This window comes from Carassius gibelio, chromosome B3 (genome assembly GCF_023724105.1).
Source record: "Carassius gibelio isolate Cgi1373 ecotype wild population from Czech Republic chromosome B3, carGib1.2-hapl.c, whole genome shotgun sequence".
NCBI lineage: Eukaryota > Metazoa > Chordata > Actinopteri > Cypriniformes > Cyprinidae > Carassius > Carassius gibelio.
The window spans coordinates 51,669,253-51,679,326 of record NC_068398.1 but is presented as its reverse complement, the minus strand read 5'-3'; the positions used below and the strand labels follow the sequence as shown (position 1 = coordinate 51,679,326).

The window sequence follows — 10,074 nt, the reverse complement described above, 5'->3', positions numbered from 1 at the left end:
AAGCTAGAGCAGGTACGTAAAAATGGAGTTTCTCAGAAATCTGGTCAGTGCATGAGCTCTAATTCTGCCCTTGTCAGCTACAGAGGCAGGATGTTAGAGCGACCGTAGCGGCGAGCAGAGTGAAATACGTAGCAAATTGGCCTTTACCGAACAGCAACCTGTGGCTCGTTGGTCTAGGGGTATGATTCTCGCTTAGGGTGCGAGAGGTCCCGGGTTCAAATCCCTCTTCTGTCTTTGCAGCCTCTTTTCTAGAGCAGTTTCAGTCCATTCTGCCATTCTTGGGCCAAACATACGCCACTGTCAAGTAGACTAAAGCTGCGACTGCATGTTTTCATGCCCACATCTCGCTGCTCTTCTTAGTTCCTCATCTGCAGTTTAAACTTTGCCTTGACATTTTTCTAAATATTGGTTTAGGAATGCAGCCCAAGCATTCTTGGATCGCTTCACGGCGCTGTGAGCCTTCATCTTGCGTTTGCTAGTTGCAGGAGCATCTGAGGGCTTGTCGGTTATGGGGTGTGTTTTTTTTGTTTTATTGCTGGTATGGGAGCGAGAGGGCCCAAGCTCAAATCCCAGAGACCTCGCTTTGCAGCTCCTTTTTTTGAGTAGTATCTGGGAACATGGTGGCTCGTTGGTCTAGGGGTATGATTCTCGCTTCGGGTGCGAGAGGTCCCGGGTTCAAATCCCGGACGAGCCCACATTGAGCATCTTACTGAAAAGTAGCAGACCGTTCTGCCTCCTTTCGGCCAATAATACACCTGCATGTTTTCACGCCAACTTCTCCCTGTTCTCAGTTCCTCATCTGCAATTTAAACTTTGTACAACAGAAGTGAATGTGTCTGAGATGGCTCAGATTGGCTGCCATGCAGGGTAGCCGTTTGCGGTTGACTGGAGGCTCGTGTCCTTTGCTTTGATGTTTTTCTCAATATTGGTTTACAAGGTTCGGAGAGCGTTACACTGAAGATTTAAAGGTCCCTGGTTCGATCCCGGGTTTACTCAGAGTGGAGCCGTGAATGCTTTTCAGACACCATTCTGATGCTTGCTGGTTAGTTGCTTTTCGCAGAGCCTCCTTGAGTGTTTTCTACACTTCAGACAGACGAACTGACACTGTTGGTTCCATGGTGTAACGGTTAGCACTCTGGACTCTGAATCCAGCAATCCGAGTTCAAATCTCGGTGGAACCTTCAAGAGTCTGTCTGGCAGTGTTTGGCATGGAGGAGCTTGGGCTTATGTCACAATTTTGTCTCTGACAGTGTGTCTTTAAATGTATTGCTAAACTGGCCTCCTTTAACCATGGCCTCCAAACCATCTAGAACTCAAATAAAACTAAGCAGGAACTAAATTGAGCAGACAGATGTCATCTGATCCTCTGTGGAGCAGGATTACAGACCTCAGACAGCTTCTCATCAGCAAGATTTGTGTGGCAGTGCCACGGTGTAGATTTCTGCTGTTAAATTCAGCTTATGTGTTTTGTCGTTGATGTTTTAATCAACATTTATCTACGAGGGCAGGCCAAGCTAGAGCAGGTACGTAAAAATGGAGTTTCTCAGAAATCTGGTCAGTGCATGAGCTCTAATTCTGCCCTTGTCAGCTACAGAGGCAGGATGTTAGAGCGACCGTAGCGTCGAGCAGAGTGAAATACGTAGCAAATTGGCCTTTACCGAACAGCAACCTGTGGCTCGTTGGTCTAGGGGTATGATTCTCGCTTAGGGTGCGAGAGGTCCCGGGTTCAAATCCCGGACGAGCCCTCTTCTGTCTTTGCAGCCTCTTTTCTAGAGCAGTTTCAGTCCATTCTGCCATTCTTGGGCCAAACATACGCCACTGTCAAGTAGACTAAAGCTGCGACTGCCTGTTTTCATGCCCACATCTCGCTGCTCTTCTTAGTTCCTCGTCTGCAGTTTAAACTTTGCCTTGACATTTTTCTAAACATTGGTTTAGGAATGCAGCCCAAGCATTCTTGGATCGCTTCACGGCGCTGTGAGCCTTCATCTTGCGTTTGCTAGTTGCAGGAGCATCTGAGGGCTTGTCGGTTATGGGGTGTGTTTTTTTTTGTTTTATTGCTGGTATGGGAGCGAGAGGGCCCAAGCTCAAATCCCAGAGACCTCGCTTTGCAGCTCCTTTTTTTGAGTAGTATCTGGGAACATGGTGGCTCGTTGGTCTAGGGGTATGATTCTCGCTTCGGGTGAGAGAGGTCCCGGGTTCAAATCCCGGACGAGCCCACATTGAGCATCTTACTGAAAAGTAGCAGACCGTTCTGCCTTCTTTCGGCCAATAATACACCTGCATGTTTTCACGCCAACTTCTCCCTGTTCTCAGTTCCTCATCTGCAATTTAAACTTTGTACAACAGAAGTGAATGTGTCTGAGATGGCTCAGATTGGCTGCCATGCAGGGTAGCCGTTTGCGGTTGACTGGAGGCTCGTGTCCTTTGCTTTGATGTTTTTCTCAATATTGGTTTACAAGGTTCGGAGAGCGTTACACTGAAGATTTAAAGGTCCCTGGTTCGATCCCGGGTTTACTCAGAGTGGAGCCGTGAATGCTTTTCAGACACCATTCTGATGCTTGCTGGTTAGTTGCTTTTCGCAGAGCCTCCTTGAGTGTTTTCTACACTTCAGACAGACGAACTGACACTGTTGGTTCCATGGTGTAACGGTTAGCACTCTGGACTCTGAATCCAGCAATCCGAGTTCAAATCTCGGTGGAACCTTCAAGAGTCTGTCTGGCAGTGTTTGGCATGGAGGAGCTTGGGCTTATGTCACAATTTTGTCTCTGACAGTGTGTCTTTAAATGTATTGCTAAACTGGCCTCCTTTAACCATGGCCTCCAAACCATCTAGAACTCAAATAAAACTAAGCAGGAACTAAATTGAGCAGACAGATGTCATCTGATCCTCTGTGGAGCAGGATTACAGACCTCAGACAGCTTCTCATCAGCAAGATTTGTGTGGCAGTGCCACGGTGTAGATTTCTGCTGTTAAATTCAGCTTATGTGTTTTGTCGTTGATGTTTTAATCAACATTTATCTACGAGGGCAGGCCAAGCTAGAGCAGGTACGTAAAAATGGAGTTTCTCAGAAATCTGGTCAGTGCATGAGCTCTAATTCTGCCCTTGTCAGCTACAGAGGCAGGATGTTAGAGCGACCGTAGCGGCGAGCAGAGTGAAATACGTAGCAAATTGGCCTTTACCGAACAGCAACCTGTGGCTCGTTGGTCTAGGGGTATGATTCTCGCTTAGGGTGCGAGAGGTCCCGGGTTCAAATCCCTCTTCTGTCTTTGCAGCCTCTTTTCTAGAGCAGTTTCAGTCCATTCTGCCATTCTTGGGCCAAACATACGCCACTGTCAAGTAGACTAAAGCTGCGACTGCATGTTTTCATGCCCACATCTCGCTGCTCTTCTTAGTTCCTCATCTGCAGTTTAAACTTTGCCTTGACATTTTTCTAAATATTGGTTTAGGAATGCAGCCCAAGCATTCTTGGATCGCTTCACGGCGCTGTGAGCCTTCATCTTGCGTTTGCTAGTTGCAGGAGCATCTGAGGGCTTGTCGGTTATGGGGTGTGTTTTTTTTGTTTTATTGCTGGTATGGGAGCGAGAGGGCCCAAGCTCAAATCCCAGAGACCTCGCTTTGCAGCTCCTTTTTTTGAGTAGTATCTGGGAACATGGTGGCTCGTTGGTCTAGGGGTATGATTCTCGCTTCGGGTGCGAGAGGTCCCGGGTTCAAATCCCGGACGAGCCCACATTGAGCATCTTACTGAAAAGTAGCAGACCGTTTTGCCTCCTTTCGGCCAATAATACACCTGCATGTTTTCACGCCAACTTCTCCCTGTTCTCAGTTCCTCATCTGCAATTTAAACTTTGTACAACAGAAGTGAATGTGTCTGAGATGGCTCAGATTGGCTGCCATGCAGGGTAGCCGTTTGCGGTTGACTGGAGGCTCGTGTCCTTTGCTTTGATGTTTTTCTCAATATTGGTTTACAAGGTTCGGAGAGCGTTACACTGAAGATTTAAAGGTCCCTGGTTCGATCCCGGGTTTACTCAGAGTGGAGCCGTGAATGCTTTTCAGACACCATTCTGATGCTTGCTGGTTAGTTGCTTTTCGCAGAGCCTCCTTGAGTGTTTTCTACACTTCAGACAGACGAACTGACACTGTTGGTTCCATGGTGTAACGGTTAGCACTCTGGACTCTGAATCCAGCAATCCGAGTTCAAATCTCGGTGGAACCTTCAAGAGTCTGTCTGGCAGTGTTTGGCATGGAGGAGCTTGGGCTTATGTCACAATTTTGTCTCTGACAGTGTGTCTTTAAATGTATTGCTAAACTGGCCTCCTTTAACCATGGCCTCCAAACCATCTAGAACTCAAATAAAACTAAGCAGGAACTAAATTGAGCAGACAGATGTCATCTGATCCTCTGTGGAGCAGGATTACAGACCTCAGACAGCTTCTCATCAGCAAGATTTGTGTGGCAGTGCCACGGTGTAGATTTCTGCTGTTAAATTCAGCTTATGTGTTTTGTCGTTGATGTTTTAATCAACATTTATCTACGAGGGCAGGCCAAGCTAGAGCAGGTACGTAAAAATGGAGTTTCTCAGAAATCTGGTCAGTGCATGAGCTCTAATTCTGCCCTTGTCAGCTACAGAGGCAGGATGTTAGAGCGACCGTAGCGTCGAGCAGAGTGAAATACGTAGCAAATTGGCCTTTACCGAACAGCAACCTGTGGCTCGTTGGTCTAGGGGTATGATTCTCGCTTAGGGTGCGAGAGGTCCCGGGTTCAAATCCCGGACGAGCCCTCTTCTGTCTTTGCAGCCTCTTTTCTAGAGCAGTTTCAGTCCATTCTGCCATTCTTGGGCCAAACATACGCCACTGTCAAGTAGACTAAAGCTGCGACTGTATGTTTTCATGCCCACATCTCGCTGCTCTTCTTAGTTCCTCATCTGCAGTTTAAACTTTGCCTTGACATTTTTCTAAACATTGGTTTAGGAATGCAGCCCAAGCATTCTTGGATCGCTTCACGGCGCTGTGAGCCTTCATCTTGCGTTTGCTAGTTGCAGGAGCATCTGAGGGCTTGTCGGTTATGGGGTGTCTTTTTTTTGTTTTATTGCTGGTATGGGAGCGAGAGGGAATGTGTCTGAGATGGCTCAGATTGGCTGCCATGCAGGGTAGCCGTTTGCGGTTGACTGGAGGCTCGTGTCCTTTGCTTTGATGTTTTTCTCAATATTGGTTTACAAGGTTCGGAGAGCGTTACACTGAAGATTTAAAGGTCCCTGGTTCGATCCCGGGTTTACTCAGAGTGGAGCCGTGAATGCTTTTCAGACACCATTCTGATGCTTGCTGGTTAGTTGCTTTTCGCAGAGCCTCCTTGAGTGTTTTCTACACTTCAGACAGACGAACTGACACTGTTGGTTCCATGGTGTAACGGTTAGCACTCTGGACTCTGAATCCAGCAATCCGAGTTCAAATCTCGGTGGAACCTTCAAGAGTCTGTCTGGCAGTGTTTGGCATGGAGGAGCTTGGGCTTATGTCACAATTTTGTCTCTGACAGTGTGTCTTTAAATGTATTGCTAAACTGGCCTCCTTTAACCATGGCCTCCAAACCATCTAGAACTCAAATAAAACTAAGCAGGAACTAAATTGAGCAGACAGATGTCATCTGATCCTCTGTGGAGCAGGATTACAGACCTCAGACAGCTTCTCATCAGCAAGATTTGTGTGGCAGTACCACGGTGTAGATTTCTGCTGTTAAATTCAGCTTATGTGTTTTGTCGTTGATGTTTTAATCAACATTTATCTACGAGGGCAGGCCAAGCTAGAGCAGGTACGTAAAAATGGAGTTTCTCAGAAATCTGGTCAGTGCATGAGCTCTAATTCTGCCCTTGTCAGCTACAGAGGCAGGATGTTAGAGCGACCGTAGCGACGAGCAGAGTGAAATACGTAGCAAATTGGCCTTTACCGAACAGCAACCTGTGGCTCGTTGGTCTAGGGTTATGATTCTCGCTTAGGGTGCTAGAGGTCCTGGGTTCAAATCCCGGACGAGCCCTCTTCTGTCTTTGCAGCCTCTTTTCTAGAGCAGATTCTGCCATTCTTGGGCCAAACATACGCCACTGTCAAGTAGACTAAAGCTGCGACTGCATGTTTTCATGCCCACATCTCGCTGCTCTTCTTAGTTCCTCATCTGCAGTTTAAATTTTGCCTTGACATTTTTCTAAACATTGGTTTAGGAATGGAGCCCAAGCATTCTTGGATCGCTTCACGGCGCTGTGAGCCTTCATCTTGCGTTTGCTAGTTGCAGGAGCATCTGAGGGCTTGTCGGTTATGGGGTGTGTTTTTTTTGTTTTATTGCTGGTATGGGAGCCAGAGGGCCCAAGCTCAAATCCCAGAGACCTCGCTTTGAAGCTCCTTTTTTTGAGTAGTATCTGGGAACATGGTGGCTCGTCGGTCTAGGGGTATGATTCTCGCTTCAGGTGCGAGAGGTCCCGGGTTCAAATCCCAGACGAGCCCACATTGAGCATCTTACTGAAAAGTAGCAGACCGTTCTGCCTTCTTTCGGCCAATAATACACCTGCATGTTTTCACGCCAACTTCTCCCTGTTCTCAGTTCCTCATCTGCAATTTAAACTTTGTACAACAGAAGTGAATGTGTCTGAGATGGCTCAGATTGGCTGCCATGCAGGGTAGCCGTTTGCGGTTGACTGGAGGCTCGTGTCCTTTGCTTTGATGTTTTTCTCAATATTGGTTTACAAGGTTCGGAGAGCGTTACACTGAAGATTTAAAGGTCCCTGGTTCGATCCCGAGTTTACTCAGAGTGGAGCCGTGAATGCTTTTCAGACACCATTCTGATGCTTGCTGGTTAGTTGCTTTTCGCAGAGCCTCCTTGAGTGTTTTCTACACTTCAGACAGACGAACTGACACTGTTGGTTCCATGGTGTAACGGTTAGCACTCTGGACTCTGAATCCAGCAACTCTGGACTCTGAATCCAGCAATCCGAGTTCAAATCTCGGTGGAACCTTCAAGAGTCTGTTTGGCATGGAGGAGCTGGGGCTTATGTCACAATTTTGTCTCTGACAGTGTGTCTTTAAATGTATTGCTAAACTGGCCTCCTTTAACCATGGCCTCCAAACCATCTAGAACTCAAATAAAACTAAGCAGGAACTAAATTGAGCAGACAGATGTCATCTGATCCTCTGTGGAGCAGGATTACAGACCTCAGACAGCTTCTCATCAGCAAGATTTGTGTGGCAGTGCCACGGTGTAGATTTCTGCTGTTAAATTCAGCTTATGTGTTTTGTCGTTGATGTTTTAATCAACATTTATCTACGAGGGCAGGCCAAGCTAGAGCAGGTACGTAAAAATGGAGTTTCTCAAATCTGGTCAGTGCATGAGCTCTAATTCTGCCCTTGTCAGCTACAGAGGCAGGATGTTAGAGCGACCGTAGCGTCGAGCAGAGTGAAATACGTAGCAAATTGGCCTTTACCGAACAGCAACCTGTGGCTCGTTGGTCTAGGGGTATGATTCTCGCTTAGGGTGCGAGAGGTCCTGGGTTCAAATCCCGGACGAGCCCTCTTCTGTCTTTGCAGCCTCTTTTCTAGAGCAGTTTCAGTCCATTCTGCCATTCTTGGGCCAAACATACTTCACTGTCATGTAGACTAAAGCTGCGACTGCATGTTTTCATGCCCACTTCTCGCTGCTCTTCTTAGTTCCTCATCTGCAGTTTAAACTTTGCCTTGACATTTTTCTAAACATTGGTTTAGGAATGCAGCCCAAGCATTCTTGGATCGCTTCACGGCGCTGTGAGCCTTCATCTTGCGTTTGCTAGTTGCAGGAGCATCTGAGGGCTTGTCGGTTATGGGGTGTGTTTTTTTTGTTTTATTGCTGGTATGGGAGCGAGAGGGCCCAAGCTCAAATCCCAGAGACCTCGCTTTGCAGCTCCTTTTTTTGAGTAGTATCTGGGAACATGGTGGCTCGTTGGTCTAGGGGTATGATTCTCGCTTCGGGTGCGAGAGGTCCCGGGTTCAAATCCCGGACGAGCCCACATTGAGCATCTTACTGAAAAGTAGCAGACCGTTCTGCCTTCTTTCGGCCAATAATACACCTGCATGTTTTCACGCCAACTTCTCCCTGTTCTCAGTTCCTCATCTGCAATTTAAACTTTGTATAACAGAAGTGAATGTGTCTGAGATGGCTCAGATTGGCTGCCATGCAGGGTAGCCGTTTGCGGTTGACTGGAGGCTCGTGTCCTTTGCTTTGATGTTTTTCTCAATATTGGTTTACAAGGTTCGGAGAGCGTTACACTGAAGATTTAAAGGTCCCTGGTTCGATCCCGAGTTTACTCAGAGTGGAGCCGTGAATGCTTTTCAGACACCATTCTGATGCTTGCTGGTTAGTTGCTTTTCGCAGAGCCTCCTTGAGTGTTTTCTACACTTCAGACAGACGAACTGACACTGTTGGTTCCATGGTGTAACGGTTAGCACTCTGGACTCTGAATCCAGCAACTCTGGACTCTGAATCCAGCAATCCGAGTTCAAATCTCGGTGGAACCTTCAAGAGTCTGTTTGGCATGGAGGAGCTGGGGCTTATGTCACAATTTTGTCTCTGACAGTGTGTCTTTAAATGTATTGCTAAACTGGCCTCCTTTAACCATGGCCTCCAAACCATCTAGAACTCAAATAAAACTAAGCAGGAACTAAATTGAGCAGACAGATGTCATCTGATCCTCTGTGGAGCAGGATTACAGACCTCAGACAGCTTCTCATCAGCAAGATTTGTGTGGCAGTGCCACGGTGTAGATTTCTGCTGTTAAATTCAGCTTATGTGTTTTGTCGTTGATGTTTTAATCAACATTTATCTACGAGGGCAGGCCAAGCTAGAGCAGGTACGTAAAAATGGAGTTTCTCAGAAATCTGGTCAGTGCATGAGCTCTAATTCTGCCCTTGTCAGCTACAGAGGCAGGATGTTAGAGCGACCGTAGCGTCGAGCAGAGTGAAATACGTAGCAAATTGGCCTTTACCGAACAGCAACCTGTGGCTCGTTGGTCTAGGGGTATGATTCTCGCTTAGGGTGGGAGAGGTCCTGGGTTCAAATCCCGGACGACCCCTCTTCTGTCTTTGCAGCCTCTTTTCTAGAGCAGTTTCAGTCCATTCTGCCATTCTTGGGCCAAACATACTTCACTGTCATGTAGACTAAAGCTGCGACTGCATGTTTTCATGCCCACTTCTCGCTGCTCTTCTTAGTTCCTCATCTGCAGTTTAAACTTTGCCTTGACATTTTTCTAAACATTGGTTTAGGAATGCAGCCCAAGCATTCTTGGATCGCTTCACGGCGCTGTGAGCCTTCATCTTGCGTTTGCTAGTTGCAGGAGCATCTGAGGGCTTGTCGGTTATGGGGTGTGTTTTTTTTGTTTTATTGCTGGTATGGGAGCGAGAGGGCCCAAGCTCAAATCCCAGAGACCTCGCTTTGCAGCTCCTTTTTTTGAGTAGTATCTGGGAACATGGTGGCTCGTTGGTCTAGGGGTATGATTCTCGCTTCGGGTGCGAGAGGTCCCGGGTTCAAATCCCGGACGAGCCCACATTGAGCATCTTACTGAAAAGTAGCAGACCGTTCTGCCTTCTTTCGGCCAATAATACACCTGCATGTTTTCACGCCAACTTCTCCCTGTTCTCAGTTCCTCATCTGCAATTTAAACTTTGTACAACAGAAGTGAATGTGTCTGAGATGGCTCAGATTGGCTGCCATGCAGGGTAGCCGTTTGCGGTTGACTGGAGGCTCGTGTCCTTTGCTTTGATGTTTTTCTCAATATTGGTTTACAAGGTTCGGAGAGCGTTACACTGAAGATTTAAAGGTCCCTGGTTCGATCCCGGGTTTACTCAGAGTGGAGCCGTGAATGCTTTTCAGACACCATTCTGATGCTTGCTGGTTAGTTGCTTTTCGCAGAGCCTCCTTGAGTGTTTTCTACACTTCAGACAGACGAACTGACACTGTTGGTTCCATGGTGTAACGGTTAGCACTCTGGACTCTGAATCCAGCAATCCGAGTTCAAATCTCGGTGGAACCTTCAAGAGTCTGTTTGGCATGGAGGAGCTTGGGCTTAT

General features: G+C 47.2%; 15 non-coding genes across 15 annotated transcripts; all 15 read left to right on the top strand.

Moving 5' to 3' along the window:
- Window positions 1-622: 622 nt before the first annotated feature.
- trnap-cgg (transfer RNA proline (anticodon CGG)) lies at window positions 623-694 on the top strand. The gene has a single exon. It is a non-coding gene; the product is annotated as a tRNA-Pro (tRNA).
- Window positions 695-1,109: 415 nt separating this feature from the next.
- On the top strand, window positions 1,110-1,181 carry trnaq-cug (transfer RNA glutamine (anticodon CUG)). Its single transcript has one exon. It is a non-coding gene; the product is annotated as a tRNA-Gln (tRNA).
- A 492-nt stretch (window positions 1,182-1,673) lies between these two features.
- On the top strand, window positions 1,674-1,745 carry trnap-agg (transfer RNA proline (anticodon AGG)). Its single transcript has one exon. It is a non-coding gene; the product is annotated as a tRNA-Pro (tRNA).
- A 399-nt stretch (window positions 1,746-2,144) lies between these two features.
- trnap-cgg (transfer RNA proline (anticodon CGG)) lies at window positions 2,145-2,216 on the top strand. The gene has a single exon. It is a non-coding gene; the product is annotated as a tRNA-Pro (tRNA).
- A 415-nt stretch (window positions 2,217-2,631) lies between these two features.
- Window positions 2,632-2,703, top strand: trnaq-cug (transfer RNA glutamine (anticodon CUG)). Its single transcript has one exon. It is a non-coding gene; the product is annotated as a tRNA-Gln (tRNA).
- Window positions 2,704-3,655: 952 nt separating this feature from the next.
- On the top strand, window positions 3,656-3,727 carry trnap-cgg (transfer RNA proline (anticodon CGG)). Its single transcript has one exon. It is a non-coding gene; the product is annotated as a tRNA-Pro (tRNA).
- Window positions 3,728-4,142: 415 nt separating this feature from the next.
- On the top strand, window positions 4,143-4,214 carry trnaq-cug (transfer RNA glutamine (anticodon CUG)). The gene has a single exon. It is a non-coding gene; the product is annotated as a tRNA-Gln (tRNA).
- A 492-nt stretch (window positions 4,215-4,706) lies between these two features.
- Window positions 4,707-4,778, top strand: trnap-agg (transfer RNA proline (anticodon AGG)). Its single transcript has one exon. It is a non-coding gene; the product is annotated as a tRNA-Pro (tRNA).
- A 611-nt stretch (window positions 4,779-5,389) lies between these two features.
- Window positions 5,390-5,461, top strand: trnaq-cug (transfer RNA glutamine (anticodon CUG)). The gene has a single exon. It is a non-coding gene; the product is annotated as a tRNA-Gln (tRNA).
- A 1,440-nt stretch (window positions 5,462-6,901) lies between these two features.
- On the top strand, window positions 6,902-6,995 carry trnaq-cug (transfer RNA glutamine (anticodon CUG)). The gene is made up of 2 exons: window positions 6,902-6,938; window positions 6,961-6,995. It is a non-coding gene; the product is annotated as a tRNA-Gln (tRNA).
- Window positions 6,996-7,475: 480 nt separating this feature from the next.
- trnap-agg (transfer RNA proline (anticodon AGG)) lies at window positions 7,476-7,547 on the top strand. Its single transcript has one exon. It is a non-coding gene; the product is annotated as a tRNA-Pro (tRNA).
- A 398-nt stretch (window positions 7,548-7,945) lies between these two features.
- trnap-cgg (transfer RNA proline (anticodon CGG)) lies at window positions 7,946-8,017 on the top strand. Its single transcript has one exon. It is a non-coding gene; the product is annotated as a tRNA-Pro (tRNA).
- Window positions 8,018-8,432: 415 nt separating this feature from the next.
- Window positions 8,433-8,526, top strand: trnaq-cug (transfer RNA glutamine (anticodon CUG)). The gene is made up of 2 exons: window positions 8,433-8,469; window positions 8,492-8,526. It is a non-coding gene; the product is annotated as a tRNA-Gln (tRNA).
- Window positions 8,527-9,478: 952 nt separating this feature from the next.
- On the top strand, window positions 9,479-9,550 carry trnap-cgg (transfer RNA proline (anticodon CGG)). The gene has a single exon. It is a non-coding gene; the product is annotated as a tRNA-Pro (tRNA).
- A 415-nt stretch (window positions 9,551-9,965) lies between these two features.
- Window positions 9,966-10,037, top strand: trnaq-cug (transfer RNA glutamine (anticodon CUG)). The gene has a single exon. It is a non-coding gene; the product is annotated as a tRNA-Gln (tRNA).
- The last annotated feature ends 37 nt before the right edge of the window (window positions 10,038-10,074 follow it).